The sequence below is a fragment of the Delphinapterus leucas genome, chromosome X, assembly GCF_059928025.1.
Source record: "Delphinapterus leucas isolate spDelLeu-1000000601 "Yukka" chromosome X, BTC_Dleu_Yukka2, whole genome shotgun sequence".
NCBI classification, from domain to species: Eukaryota; Metazoa; Chordata; class Mammalia; order Artiodactyla; family Monodontidae; genus Delphinapterus; species Delphinapterus leucas.
The window spans coordinates 43,563,985-43,579,423 of NC_143150.1; the positions used below are offsets into that span (position 1 = coordinate 43,563,985).

Consider the following 15,439-nt stretch of genomic DNA (forward strand, 5'->3'; position numbering starts at 1 on the left):
GGGCAGATCTCTTTAATGTCTGGCGTAATAGGAGATAGTGGAATTCTCATACCTGCTTCTACAGTCAGACTATTGTTATATGTTGCTTTGGTTGAGTCATATAAGAAAATCTAGCCTCACACAAATATGTAGCTGGAAAAGGGGAAAGTATTTTAACAGCCTTGTTAAATAATTGTGGATTTTCTTCTTTGCTGCTACATGAAAACTCAGCAAGAACTTCCTTCCAAAGAGTTCACTATGGAAAGAGGGGGAAAAGAGTAACTTTATAGTGGAGACAAACACTACCTCAGACAAGTGTGATCAAGGTTAACATCAACAGTGTTAAGTCACATTGATCTTATGTGCCCTTGATATGATCTGATGAAAATAGCACTTGACCTCTGTGGTCTTCCTCCCAAAGCCCACAATTCCAGTCAAATCATGAGAAAAACATCAGACAAATCCCATTCGAGGGACAGTCTACAAAATAACTGACCAGTATTCCCCAAAACTGTCAGGGTCATCAAAAAGAAGGAAAGTCTGAGAAATTGTCACAACTAAGAGGAATCTAAGGAGGCATGATGCCTAAAGGTAATGTGGTATCCTGGATGGGATCTCTCTCACATAGCTCTTCAAATGTGCAGTCGGCAACGGTTCCACAGGCTTTATTCAGCCGCAGCTCTCTGCCTTGCACTTTTAGAATCCTTGGTCTAGTTAAATCACTTTGTTTCTGAGCCAGCTCATCAAACAACTTATCCATGACAGCCTCCACATCAGCTTCACTTGTGCGATAGTAGAGTTCTCCTGCAGCAGGAAGTTGCCTTTTCTGATAATCTATCCCAGAATCTAGCTGGACCATATTACAGTATTCCAGAAAGAAATACAGCATTGCCCACATACATGCATTCCACTCTCTCATTGCCTCAGAGACCTTCAGGACAGCTATGAATGGTACAAAGTTAGCTCTTTGGGGTCCATTTTAATAGAGAACATCTGGTGGCCTGTTGGATGTTGCCACAACAACGACCCCATTTTTTTTTTTTTTCGGTACACGGGCCTCTCACTGTTGTGGCCTCTCCCGTCGCGGAGCACAGGCTCCGGATGCGCAGGCTCAGCGGCCATGGCTCACAGGCCCAGCCGCTCCGCGGCATGTGGGATCTTCCTGGACTGGGGCACGAACCTGTGTCCCCTGCATCGGCAGGCGGACTCTCAACCACTGCGCCACCAGGGAAGCCCGACGACCCCCATTTTTGAACAGATTTTCAAAAAGCTGTTTCAGAATCATGGCATCAGCAATGTCAGTGACCTGAAATTCATCAAAGCATAAGAGACGTGCTTCTTCACTGATTTCTTCAGCTATAGGAGCTATTGGATCGTATGATTTAGCCATGAGTCCTGGTTTCCTTTATGGCAAACTCTGTTTAAGGCGGTGTATTCTTTTGTGAACATCTAGCATGAAACCATGAAAATGAGCCCGTTTTTTCCTCTTCGTTTCCACATAAGCATAAAACACGTCCATCACCATTGTTTTCCCTGTACCTTAGAAAGAAAAGGCCTTCTGCCGCTATACTGTATCCTTTAAGGTCCTCATGTAATTCCTGCAAACACTGTATGACTCTTCTGTGATGTTCATCGTCCTTTAGCTCACGAGCTTTGATCAGAAAGTCACAGAGGTCCAGTGGTCCATGGCAAACAGCTAAAGCTTTTGAATAAACCTCTGTAGCAGCAGTTGGAGACATACTCTCGGGGGTCTGACTGAACTGTATAGGCTTTACAAAAGGGGTTTCCAGGGGCGGTGACCGAAGGGGCGAGGGCAGCAGCCCAAGCCCTGCACCCAACACATCTTCCTCTCAGCCGGCTCGGCGCTAAGCGCCTAGAAGGGCTTTTCTTCAGATGGTGGGCTTTGAGGTATTATTATCTTATTTCCCTTTGTATGTTATCTATTTTTAACTGTAATAAATTCCCATTGCCCTTGAAATTATACAAAATATTAAAAAGGCTGGAGAAACATAAACATTTTCCGCTCCAAGCACAGGGAAGTTATCCACTTTAATAGGGGAACATCCCTGAGGCACAGGAAAGGAGACAGAATGTTGGAGGAGCCCCTTCCACAATATAACGGGACACAGGTCTCCAAATTCCAAACCACACTGATTAAGATCTGTTGTTTAAACTTTTGCCCAGCTAACCAAGAAAAAACCATGGGACGTTAGTTTTATTTCGCTGTGCCCTGATGAACAGTAATGTTATCAGATGAGAAGCACTAGTGTGCACTAGTTAGGTGTGGGGCTCAGCTGCCACGCAGAATTGGTTCATATCTTAATCTTGTGACTGGCTAGCACTGCCATCACTGTGCCTCAGTTCCCTGATGGTTACAGTTCAGAAACAGTAGCTTCTCCTCACAGGACGTGGTGGGAATTAAATGACCAAGTATAGGTTTAGCACTTACAACACTGTAGGGCCAGAGGAAGTCAGTAATAATATTAACCATTCTTATTATTATCATACCTAAATTGACCATGAGTGCTTAAGGCTATTTTATTATTATGTGGGCTTATACTGATTGGCTTGAATTGACCTCCATAATATGATGTTTGTAGAAAAAAAGCAGTTTACAAAACCGTATGTAGGGTATCATCTCATTGCTCATCTTAAAACTGCAGGTTATATTTGCATAACAAAATTTCTGAAAACAAATATACACTCACCTCTTAAGAGTACTTATCCATGAATAGTAGACACCAAGGTTTTCTAATGATTTTTGCTCTTTTTATCTCTTCTTGAGATCCCCAAAGTAACATGGGGTTATAGATAGTTTAAGAGAAAGGGACATTTGACTAAATGGGATCACAGATCATTATGGAACAATACTTAATTATCTATTTAACCAAAGTGACAATAAAAGAATTTAAAAGCAAATACAGCAGGTTACATAGTTGTGAGCAAAACTTAGCTATTTTAATACTGAGAAGACAGTTTTCTTATGTAATTAAAGACATGATAAACACAACATGAAGCACAGGAAATTATTTTGGAAAGAGAAAAACGATCACCTTTCTAGGCAGATTATTTAAAAGGTACAGAAAAACCTTTCCCAATCTCTTATCAAGAGCAGACCTACAGTCAAAGAAACCCTGTCTTCATAGCAGATGAAAGAAAATTAAGTTTTATTTTAACATAAATATACTATTGATATTAAAGCTTATTATTTAAACATTTATGGAAGATTGGCTCAAGATGGGGGAGTAGAAGGATGTGTGCTCACCCCTTCTTGCCAGAGTACTGGAATCACAACTATCTTCTGAATAACCATTGAGAGGAAGACGCTGGAACCCACAAATAAAGATACCCCACATCCAAAGACAAAGGAGAAGCCACAATGAGATGGTAGGAGGGGCACAATCATGAAAAAATCAAATCCCATAATTGCTGGGTGGGCAACTCACAAACTGGAGAACCATTATACTACAGAAGTTCTCCCACTGGAGTGAAGGTTCTGAGCCACGTGTCAGGCTTCCCAACCTGGGGGCTCGGCAACAGGAGAAGGAATCCCCAGAGAACAGGACTTTGAAGGCCAGCAGGATGTGATTGCAGGACTTCCACAGGACTGGGGGAAACAAGAGACTCCACTCTTGGAGGGCACACACAAAGTCTCATGCACACCAGGACCCAGGGGAAAGGAGCAGTGACCCCACAGGAGACTGAACCAAACCTACCTGCTAGTGTTGGAGGGTCTCCTGCAGAGGTGGGGGGTGGCTTTGGCTCACCATGGGGACAAGGACACTGGCAGCACCAGTTCTGGGAAGTACTCTTTGGTGTGAACCCTCCCGGAGGCCCCCGTTAGCCCCACCAAACAGCTTGCAGGCTCCAGTGCGGGGTTGCCTCAGGCCAAACACCAACATGGAGGGAACACACCCCTCCCATCAGCAGACAAGTGGATTAAAGTTTTACTGAGCATGCCCTGCCTACCCACCACCAGTTCCACTCATCAGGAAGCTTGCACAAGCCTCTTAGATAGCCTCATCCACCAGAGGGCAGACAGAAGAAGCAAGAAGTACTACAATCCTGCAGCCTGCAGAATGAAAACCACAACCACAGAAAGTTAGACAAAATGATTATGTCCTAGATGAAGGAACAAGATAAAACCCCAGAAAAAGAACTAAATGAAGTGGAGATAGGAAACCTTCAAGAAAAAGAATTCAGAATGGTGAAAGTGAAGGTGATCCAGGATCTCGGAAAAAGAATGGAGGCAAGGATGGAGAAGATGCAAGAAATGTTTGAAAAAGACCTAGAAGAACTAAAGAACAAACAGAGATGAACAATACAATAACTGAAATTAAAAATACACTAGAAGGAATTAATAACAGAATAACTGAGGCAGAAGAACGGATAAGTAACCTGGAAGACAGAATGGTGGAAATCACAGCCGTGGAACAGAATAAAGAAAAAAGAAATGAAGACAGCCTAAGAGACCTCTGGGACAACATTAAACACATCAACATGCGCGTTACAGGGGTCACAGAAGGAGGAGAGAGAAAGGACCCAAGAAAATATTTGAAGAGATAATAGCTGAAAAATTCCCTAACATGTGAAAGGAAACAGTCAACCAAGTCCAGGAAGCGCAGAGTTCCAGGCAGGAAAAACCCAAGGAGGAACACGCCGAGACACATAGTGATCAAACTGACAAAAATTAAAGACAAAGAAACAATACTAAAAGCAACAAGGGAAAAATGACAAATAACATACAAGGGAACTCCCATAAGGTTATCAGCTGATTTCTCAGCAGAAACTCTGAAAGCCAGAAGGGAATGGCACAATATGTTTAAAGTGATGAAAGGGAAGAACCTATAGCCAAGATACTCTACGCAGCAAGGCTCTAATTCAGATTTAATGGAGAAACCACAAGCTTTACAGACAAGCGAAAGCAAAGAGAATTCTGCACCACCAGACCAGCTTTGCAACAAATGCTAAAGGAACTCCTCTAGGCGGGAAAGAGGCTAGCAACTTAAAACAACCCTGTACATATATAGACGGCTATATCAAAACCTCATGCGAACAGCAAACCCAAAAACTACAATAGATACACACACAAAAAAGAAAAAGTAACCCAAACACAACACTAAAGATGGTCAGCAAATCACAAGGAAAGAGAGCAAAAGAGGAAGGGAAGAAAAAAGACCTACAAAAACAAACCCGAAACAATTAAGAAAATGGCAATAGGAACACACATATCGATAATTACCTTAAATGTAGATGGACTAAATGCACCAACCAAAAGACCCAGACTGGCTTAATGGATACAAAAACAAGACCTGTATATATGCTGTCTACAAGAGACCCACCTCAGACCTAGGGACACATACAGACTGAAAGTGATGGGATGGAAGAAGGTATGCCATGCAAATGGAAATCAAAAGAAAGCTGGAGTCGCAATACTCATATCAGAAAAAAGTAGACTTTAAAATAAAGACTGTTATAAGAGACAAAGAAGGACACTACATAATGATCAAGAGATCAATTCAAGAAGAAAATATAACAATTGTAAATATATATGCATCCAACATAGGAGCACCTCAATATTTAAGGGGAATATTAACAGCAATAAAGGGAGAAATTGACAGTAACACAATAAGAGTGGGGGACTTTAATACTCCACTTTCATCAATGGACAGATCATCCAGACAGAAAATCAATAAGGAGATACAGGTCTTAAATGACACATTAGACCACATGGACTTAATTGATATTCATAGAGCATTTCATCCAAAAGCAGCAGAATACACATTCTTCTCAAGTGCACGTGGAATATTCTCCAGGACTGATGACATGCTGGGCCACAAAGCAAGCTTTGGTATATATAAGAAAATTGAAAATATATCAAGCATCTTTTCCAGCCACAATGCTATGAGATTAGGAATAAACTACAAGAAAAAAACTATAGAGACCACAAACACATGGAGGCTAAACAATATGCCACTAAACAAGCAATGGTTCACTGAAGAAATCAAAGAGAAAACTAAAAAATACCTAGAGACAAATGAAAATGAAAACACAATGATCCAAAACCTATGGGATTCAGCAAAGGCTGTTCTAAGAGGAAAGTTTATAGCAATACAATCTTACCTCAGGAAACAAGAAAAATCTCAGATAAACAACCTAGCCTTACACCAAAAGCAACTAGAGAAAGAACAAAGAAAACCTAAAGTTAGTAGAAGGAAAGAAATCATAAAGATCAGATCAGAAATAAATGAAATAGAGACAAAGAAGACAACAGCAAAGATCAATGAAACTAAAGGCTGGTTCTTTGAAAAGATAAACAGAATTGATAAACCTTTAGACAGACTAATCGAGAAAAAAAGGGAGAGGACTCAAATCAATAATATTAGAAATGAAAAAGGAGAAGTTACAACTGACACCACAGAAATACGAAGGATCATGAGACATTACTACAAGCAACTCTATGCCAATAAAATGGACAACCTGGAAGAAATGCACAAATTCTTAGTAAGGTTCAGTCTCCCAAGACTGAACCAGGAACAAATAGAAAATATGAACAGACCAATCACAAGCACTGAAATTGAGACTATGATTAAAAATCTTCCAACAAACAAAAGCCCAGGACCACATGGCTTCACAGGCGAATTCTATCAAACATTTAGAGAAGAGCTAACACCTATCCTTCTCAAGCTGTTCCAAAAAATTGCAGAGGAAGGAACACTCCCAAACTCATTCAAGTGAGGCCACCATAACCCTGATACCAAAACCGGACAGAGATACCACAAAAAAAGAAAATTACTGGCCAATATCACTGATGAACATAGATGCAAAAATCCTCAACACAATACTAGCAATTCGAATCCAACAATACATTAAATGGTTCATACAACATGATCAAGTGGGATTTATCCCAGGGATGCATGGATTTTTCAATATCAACAAATCAATCAGTGTGATACACCACATCAACAAATTGAAGAATAAAAACCACATGATCATTTCAATAGATGCAGAAAAAGCTTTTGACAAAATTCAGCACCCATTTATGATAAAAGCTCTCCAGAAAGTTGGCACAGAGGGAACATAGCTCAACACAATAAAGGCCTTATATGACAAACCTACAGCTAACATCATACTCAATAGTGAATAGCTGAAAGCATTTCCACTTCAATCAGGAAGAAGACAAGGATGTCCACTCTCACAACTTTTATTCAACATAGTTTTTGGAAGTCCTAGCTATGGCAATCAGAGAAGAAAAAGAAATAAATGGAATCCAAGTTGGAAAAGAAGAAGTAAAACTGTCACAGTTTGCAGATGATACTATGTATAGAAAATCCTAAAGATGCTACCAGAAAACTACTAGAGCTCATCAATGAATCTGGTAAAGTTGCAGGCTACAAAATTAATACACAGAAAACTGTGGCATTTCTATACACTAACAATGAAAGATCAGAATGTGAAATTCAAGAAACAATCCCATTTACCATCACATCAAAAAGAATAAAATACCTAGGAATAAACCTACCTAAGGAGACAAAAGACCTGTACTCCAAAAACTATAAGATGCTGATGGAAAAATCGAAGAAGAGACAAACAGATGGAAGGATATACCATGTTCCTGGATTTGAAGAATCAATATTGTCAAAATGACTACACTACCCAAGGCAATCTACAGATTCAATGCAATCCTTATCAAATTACCAATGGCATTTTTTCACAGAACTAGAACAAAATATCTTAAAATTTGTATGGAGACACAAAAGACCCTGAATAGCCAAAGCAATCTTGAGAAAGAAAAATGGAGCTGGAGGAATCAGGCTCCCTGACTTCAGACTATACTACAAAGTTACAGTCATCAAAACAGTATGATACTGGCACGAAAATAGAAATATAGATCAATGGAACAGGATAGAAAGCCCAGAAATAAACCCATGCACCTATGGTCAATTAATCTATGACAGAGGAGGCAAGACTATACGATGGTGGAAAGACAGTCTCTTCAACAAATGTTGCTGGAGAAACTGAACAGCTACATGTAAGAAAAATAAAATTATATCATTCTTTAACACCATACACAAAAATAAGGTCAAAATGGATTAAAGACTTAAATATGAGACGGGACAACTCCGAGAGGAAAACATAGGCAGAACACACTGACATAAATTGCAGCAATATCTTTTTCAATCTGTCTCCCAGAGTAATGGAAATAAAAAGAAAAATAAACAAATGGGACCTAATTAAACTCAAAAGCTTTTGCACAGCAAAGGAAACCATAAATAAAACGAAAAGACGACCCACAGATAGGGAGAAAATGCTTGCAAATGATGTGATTGACAAGGGATCAGTCTCCAAAATATACAAATAGCTCATGTGGCTTAATATCATCAAAACAGACAACCCAATCAAAAATGGGCAGAGCACCTAAATAGACATTTCTTCAAAGAAGACATACAGATTGCCAACAAACACAGGAAAAGATGTTCAACGTCGCTAATTATTAGAGAAATGCAAATCAAAACTACGATGAGATATCACCTCACACCAGTCAGAACGGCCATCACCAAAAAGTCTACAAACAATAAATGCTGGAGAGGGTGTGGAGAGAAGGGAACCCTCCTACACTGTTGGTGGGAATGTAAATTGGTACAGCCGCTATGGAGAACAGTATGGAGGTTCCTTAAAGAACTAAAAATAGAGCTACCATATGATCTTGCAATCCTACCCCTCGGTATTCATCCAGAGAAAAACATGGTCCAAAAGGATGCACACACCCCAATGTTCATTGCAGCACTGTTTACAATAGCCAAGACGTGGAAGCAACCTAAATGTCCATCGACACAGGAATGGATAGAGAAGTTGTGGTACAGATATACAATGGAATATTACCCAGCCGTAAAAAGGAATGAAATAATGCCATTCGCAGCAACATGGATGGACCTAGAGACTGTCATACTGAGTGAAGTAAGTCAGACAGGAAAGAGAAATATTGCATGATATCGCTTATATGGGGAATCTAAAAAGAAATGATACAAACGAACTTATTTCCAAAACAGAAACAGATTCACAGACTTACAGAACAGACTTATGGTTACCAGGAGGGAAGGATGGAGGGAAGGGATAGTTAGGGAGTTTGGGATTGACATGTACACACTGCTATATTTAAAATGGATCACCAACAAGGGTGTACTGTATAGCACAGGGAACTCTGCTCAATGTTATGTGGCAGCCTGAATGGGAGGGGAGTTTCGGGGAGAATGGATACATGTATATGTATGGCCAAGTCGCTTTGCTGTGCACCTGAAACTATCACAACATTGTTAATGAGCTATACACCAATATAAAATAAAAAGTTAAAAAAATATATCCAAAAAAATAAAATAAAAAATTAAACCTTTATAATAAATTCATTCAACTTTAGCCAGCTCGACCATACAAAGTAAATTTCTCTTTCTCTCTCCTCTACTTTCTATATCCATTTAGTGTGTCCTGTATTCTCCTCTTTCTCATTCTGAAACAACAAGTCCTTCTACTGTAGGACAAAATTACCTTTTCCTTTACCAAAAATGCATATCCATACCTCACACCTTTTCTTATCCCCAAACATCCTACTTTTCTTACATACAGAGATGAAATAATTTCCCATAGTAATTTTAGCAGTTTTAATTATATGTATTAATTAGAATTCTTAATGCTTACAAACCGTAAGCTCTAGTGAAAACTAGGAAGTAAGCAATTGTGAACTGTCTGTTCCATACCAACAGTTTGTAGATTGGCAAATTTATGAATACATTTGATAATTTTTAAAAGCATGTGCTTCCTCATAGTACAAACTTTCAACGTGGCACAAGACATTTTTGCTAACAAGACCAAATATCTTTTGTTCCTTTTTAATAAGGGGACAAAAGTAGGTAAACCTAGACGTACGTTTAGCCATTAATGTTTCAGTGTATTATTTTGAAATGATCTAGATATTACAAGAATATCCATAATTTAACTCAGCAAAAGTCTAAGGTTGTAAGTTACTAAAAGTTACTAATTTGGGAAACTATTTTTAAGGAGACATTATAAAACATAATTACTCCACAACTACAGAGCCCACACACTCTGGAGCCCATGCACCACAACTAGAGAGTCTGCGCACCCCAACTACTGAGCCCACGTGCTCTGGAGTCAACACACCACAACTAGAGAGAAGCTCGCGTGCTGCAATGAAGAGCCTGCGTGCCACAACGAAAGATCCCACGTACCACAACTAAGACCTGACACAGCCAAAAATAAATTAAATAAATACTTTTTAAAAAAATAATTACTGTTTGAAAGTTCTTTTATACACTTTTATCTTATGTACATTTACTTAATTCACTTGCTCTTAACAATTATGTTGAGATCACTCATGAAATTTTAACAAGACATTAAGCAGCTAGCCATAATCTTGTTATTTTTCTTGCTGGCAAATATTGTAAGACATAACGTGAACTTATGGCTCGTACATCTAGGTAGAACAAAAGTTGTATCTGCATTATATTTAATGTTGATACCTCTGAAGACATGTCTGTCTTAATTAATCCAACAAACAAACTAGTTTTTATTTACTTTAGATTATCTCAGATCATGTGAACTTGAAAAACATTTGTGTTAGTTTCTATTTTATTTCTGAGAGTTTAGCGATACTTAATTTATATAAGTACTTATTTTACTTTAAGCCAATCAAATAGAGATCTTTTACAAATCTTTTACCATTTGGAGGTAGAGAAGTATCACACATCTCTAACATACACATAGACATACAGACAAATAAAGATATAGCTTTCATTTTAAAATTTAGCAATGATATAGGTACAATAGTTTAAAACTCACTAATTTATAATAAAACACTTGGATTCAAACTGTGTTTCTGGCAGATGGAAAAGTTAAGGTTATCTGCTCAGGTGGCTAAAGCTTTTTACCACTATTTGTAGAGAAGACTTTTAAGATTTTTTCATTTGTCTAGTTTCCAAATAGCTCCTTTTTTATTTCTTTAACTTCTGACAAGAATCACCTCCCTGAACTTTGCATTTAAAAGGGATGCCCTCAGGTCCTAGAGAAGACAGAGTTGAAAGTCAACATCTCAAAGGCACTGAGAAAAGATGTAAATTTTCTCTAAGAATGAGTTTTGGTGCATATTTGCCTATTATCAAAGGCCTAGGATAATTATTGTTTAAATGTTCCTTCTTTTTCTTTGTCATTTGTTTCTATGTATTTTTTTAATTTCCTCTTTGATTTCTTCAGTGATCTCTTATTTAGTAGCATATTGTTTGGCCTCCATGTGTTTGTGTTTTTTATATATATTTTTTCCTGTAATTGATTTCTACTCTCATAGCATTGTGGTCAGAAAAGATGCTTGACATGATTTCAATTTTCTTAAATTTTCCGAGGCTTGATCTGTGACCCAAGATGTGATCTATCCTGGAGAATGTTCCGTGTGCACTTGAGAAGAAAATGTATTCTGCTGCTTGTGGGTGGAATGTCCTATAAATATCAATTAAATCTATCTGGTCTACTGTGTCATTTAAAGCTTGTGTTTCCTTATTTATTTTCTGTCTGGATGATCTGTCCATTGGTGTAAGTGGGGTGTTAAAGTCCCCCACTATTATTGTGTTATGGTCGATTTCTTCTTTTATGGCTGTTAGCATTTGCCTTATGTATCAAGGTGCTCCTATGTTGGGTGCATAAATATTTACAATTGTTATGTCTTCTTCTTGGATCGATCTCTTGATTATGTAGTGTCCTTCCTTATCTCTTGTAACAGTCTTTATTTTAAAGTCTATTTTATCTGACATGAGTATTGCTACTCCAGCGTTCTTTTGATCTCCATTTGCATGGTATATATTTTTTCCATCCCCTCACTTTCAGTCTGTATGTGTCCCTAGGTCTGAAGTGGGTCTCTTGTAGACAACATATATATGAGTCTCGTTTTTGTATCCATTCAGCCAGTCTGTTTCTTTTGGTTGGAGCATTTAATCCATTTACATTCAAGGTAATTATCGATATGCCCCCTAAGAGTAGGCAACAGTCAGTAGGACACTAGCTGCAAATGGGGTGCAACCCACATTTCTTTCTGACTATATTCTTGGGGCCTACATCCTGACATTCGAGCCACCTGCACACACAAGAAATGACAACCTATGTGCCCTGGGCAGGCAGAAAGCCAAGCCAAGTTCTCAGAACATACAAGACAAACAGGAAAGTGATAGCTGTCCCTGGGAGGAAAAGGATCAATAGCCAACGGGTACCTAAAACCAAATTCACCAGTCACAATTCAAAGAATTAAATCTTACAAATGTCTTTCTTCTGCCAATTGGAATTTGGAAATGAAGAGACACTGTAAGATTTTAACCTTCCCCTCTTGACTGGACACTACAGGCAGAGATCCAAGAGAGCTGACTTTGGTAAGAATTCTTACCCTTAGCCAGCTTCTGCCAGTTTTTCAGGATCCCATCTGTAGACTCCAGAGCAAGTGAGGTGCCCCAGTGGAGCCCTTCATGGTTGCCAAAATGGTAGGAGAGGAAAAATAATTTTCCCTTTACCCTTCAGAGCTCTTGGCTGAGACCCCCTGTAATAAAAGACATTAACAAGAGAAAAACAAATAAGTTTGTTAATATGTATACCTCATGTACACATGGGAGATACCCAGGGAAACTGAATAACTCCTTGAGATGGCCCATGCCACCACCTTAAAAACAATCTTCAGCCAAAGGCAAAGAAAGATGTTGGGGGTGGGAGGAGAGGCCAGTTATTCGAGGTTACCAAGAAAAGCAAGGTTAACAAGGGTAAGGTTTGTTATGCCGATTAAAGTTGGTGCCTTCTCCATTGACAAGTGTTTCATGTGATTTCAAGTCCTCCTTCAGAGGGAAGAACAGAGAAGGAGACACTTACTAGTGGAGATTTCCGTTATAAATGTAAATGTTCCTTACAAAAGGGTAACTTCTACTCTGTTTTTAGAGATTTTCTTGTGTCTGCTGTTTCTTAAAATAATCAGCTCAAAATATTCCTTACACCACAGAAGCACATTTTGGGTGGCATGTTCTGCTACCCTTCACAGCAATGGATAGTACAAATATAAATGGAGTATTCATGTAAAGAACAATATATATACCAAGTACCATTTGAAGACACATTAGCTAACAAAATACATGAAAACATAAAGAGCTGTTATTTTCAATGAAAAAAAGGCAAGTTGCAGAATATGAATAATGGGATTCTATACTGAAAAAGAAAACATGTATGAATAAATATTTTTGTGTATCTCTGATTACGATAATATTTCACCTACAGACAAACACATCTGGAGAAAATGCACCAATCTATTGAGAGTGGACACCTTTGGGTCAAAGGCCAGGTATCAAGCAGAAGGGAGAGTCAGGGTAATTTCATATTATAAACATACATTTCTGTATTGTTTGAAGAATTGTAAACAGGAAAATTTATTAAGAGAAAAATTTGAAAATAGAAAATACTTTTTACAGATAAATAAGTTACTTGAGATTTTAGTGTTTTGGAAATATATTCAAGGAGTACCCATTTATGGAGGAAAGAAGCTGAGTACAATTTTTGATAATGCATTTGTATGTGTAAGTGTGTCTCAGTTTGGGTTTATGTGGCTGAAACTTGATAGTTAATCTGTGTGCTTCTGTGCCTCAAGTTCTATCACCCTAAATATTCATGGGCTCTGGAGCCATGCTATTTGGGTCCAAATCCATGATGTGTCACTTTCTAAGTATGCTAGCTTAGGCAAAGTACTTAACCTCCCAGTTCTTTACTATCTTCATCTGTAAAATAAGGATGAAAAATGTCACACTGCAATTCTGAGAATAAATGTTACTTGACCCAAAACAAATGTTGGCTAATTTTAATACTTTCATGTTTTTATGGGCCATTAGTATTCTTGTAAGCACTGAAATTATGATGCAAATGGATGTTTATTGACATTGAATGACATTCAATTTGTGTTGCTAGTGAAGAAAGGCAGGGTATAACACTGTAAGAAAGATGAAATTTTATTTTTAGACAGAAGTATGACTATACCTGCAGAGGAAAAGGAACAGGATGGTAAATATCTGGGAAAAGATAATAGACTATTCTTCTTTTCTTGAGTTCTGTTAAAAGATAAACTGAGGCATATTAAAATTTTTACAAATTTAATTGAACAAAGATTGATTCTAATTGAGCACCAAATGGGAAGTGAATAGGAGTGCTCCACTGACAGGAGCCAGGAGAATGGGTTACTTAGGAAAGGTACGGAAACAAAGAGAAGAAATTATTTGGCTGGCAACAGCTTAAAGCTCACTTGGCTGTTTGTGGTTGGTTGTCCTTGGTTTTTGATTTTGTAACCTTGAGGCATTTACAGGCTTAGATTTTGGTTTGCTTACATGGGCCACCATGGCATTAGGGCCACCTCTAATGGCCCCCTTGTTTAATTACTTTAACAATTCCACCTTTTGGTATGAGTGGCACTCTCAGTCACCATCAGAATTGTTCCTGTCTCACCATGAAAACTTGTAGATTATCATATCAGGTCCACAGAAGAATTACTTTTGCTATTTATCTCATTGTTCATCTTGTTCCTGTTTCTTCAAGCACAGTGAGACCATCTGATGGCTGTGAACATGCATTTAAGACCTTTGAGAGAACACAGAGCACCAGGGAGACTACAATGATGACTATCAGGAGGATAATACCAAGAGAGTAATGTATACTCTTTAGCTAGGGCCCCCATGAACCAAACCAGTTGGCATCAAATAAATCAAAGAATGTACCTGGAAAGGCATCAACTTGTTTTAGCTAAGTGTCTTGTTTGTTAATTCCTTGTATTGGCTACAATACCAGAGGTGTTTATCCAGGTACCATAATAGGTATTTGTCATGGCACAGACTGCTCCTTGTTCAGCCAATAAGTAATCTAAAGGAAGTCTCTTATCTAAAGCCATCTTAGCAAGAAAAGTCTAGGGACTCTGTTGTATAACTATGGCCTTTCTTTTGTATTCAGCAATAGTTGCCAGAGTTAAGAGGCATTGTCTTCCCATGCATTAACAGAGAGAAAAAGCAAGTACCAAAAAGGCAAGAGGAATAAAAGTTTCATATTGGAGATGAGGATCTTGACCTGTGATCTTGGGAGAGCTGTCCACCTCTAGATGCCTCAAGATGCTGAGGAACCTCCCTAGTCAATTTTAAGTTTAGATCTCCAGCCCTTATGCAGTTTCAAGAGTCTGGAAGTGATTCCTGAAACTTGACTCTTGAATCTTGGGTCAAGATCCGAGTGCCTGCAGTTTGGCTGCTATCTGGATAGTGAGGGGGACATGGTATGATCCCTTTCAAGGAGGTTGAAAGGAAGTCTTTGTTCTTATTGATTTCAGGTCAGAAGGGTGGGAGAAAATTGGAAGTGTTAGTTTGGAGAGTTGTAGCCAGTATCTGAGGAAACTGGAAGA

At 38.5% G+C, this 15,439-nt stretch overlaps 1 pseudogene; it reads right to left on the reverse strand.

The window, feature by feature from the left end:
• Window positions 1–511: 511 nt before the first annotated feature.
• LOC149744225 (AFG1-like ATPase) overlaps window positions 512–15,439 on the reverse strand; it is a 32,664-nt pseudogene continuing 17,736 nt past the window's right edge.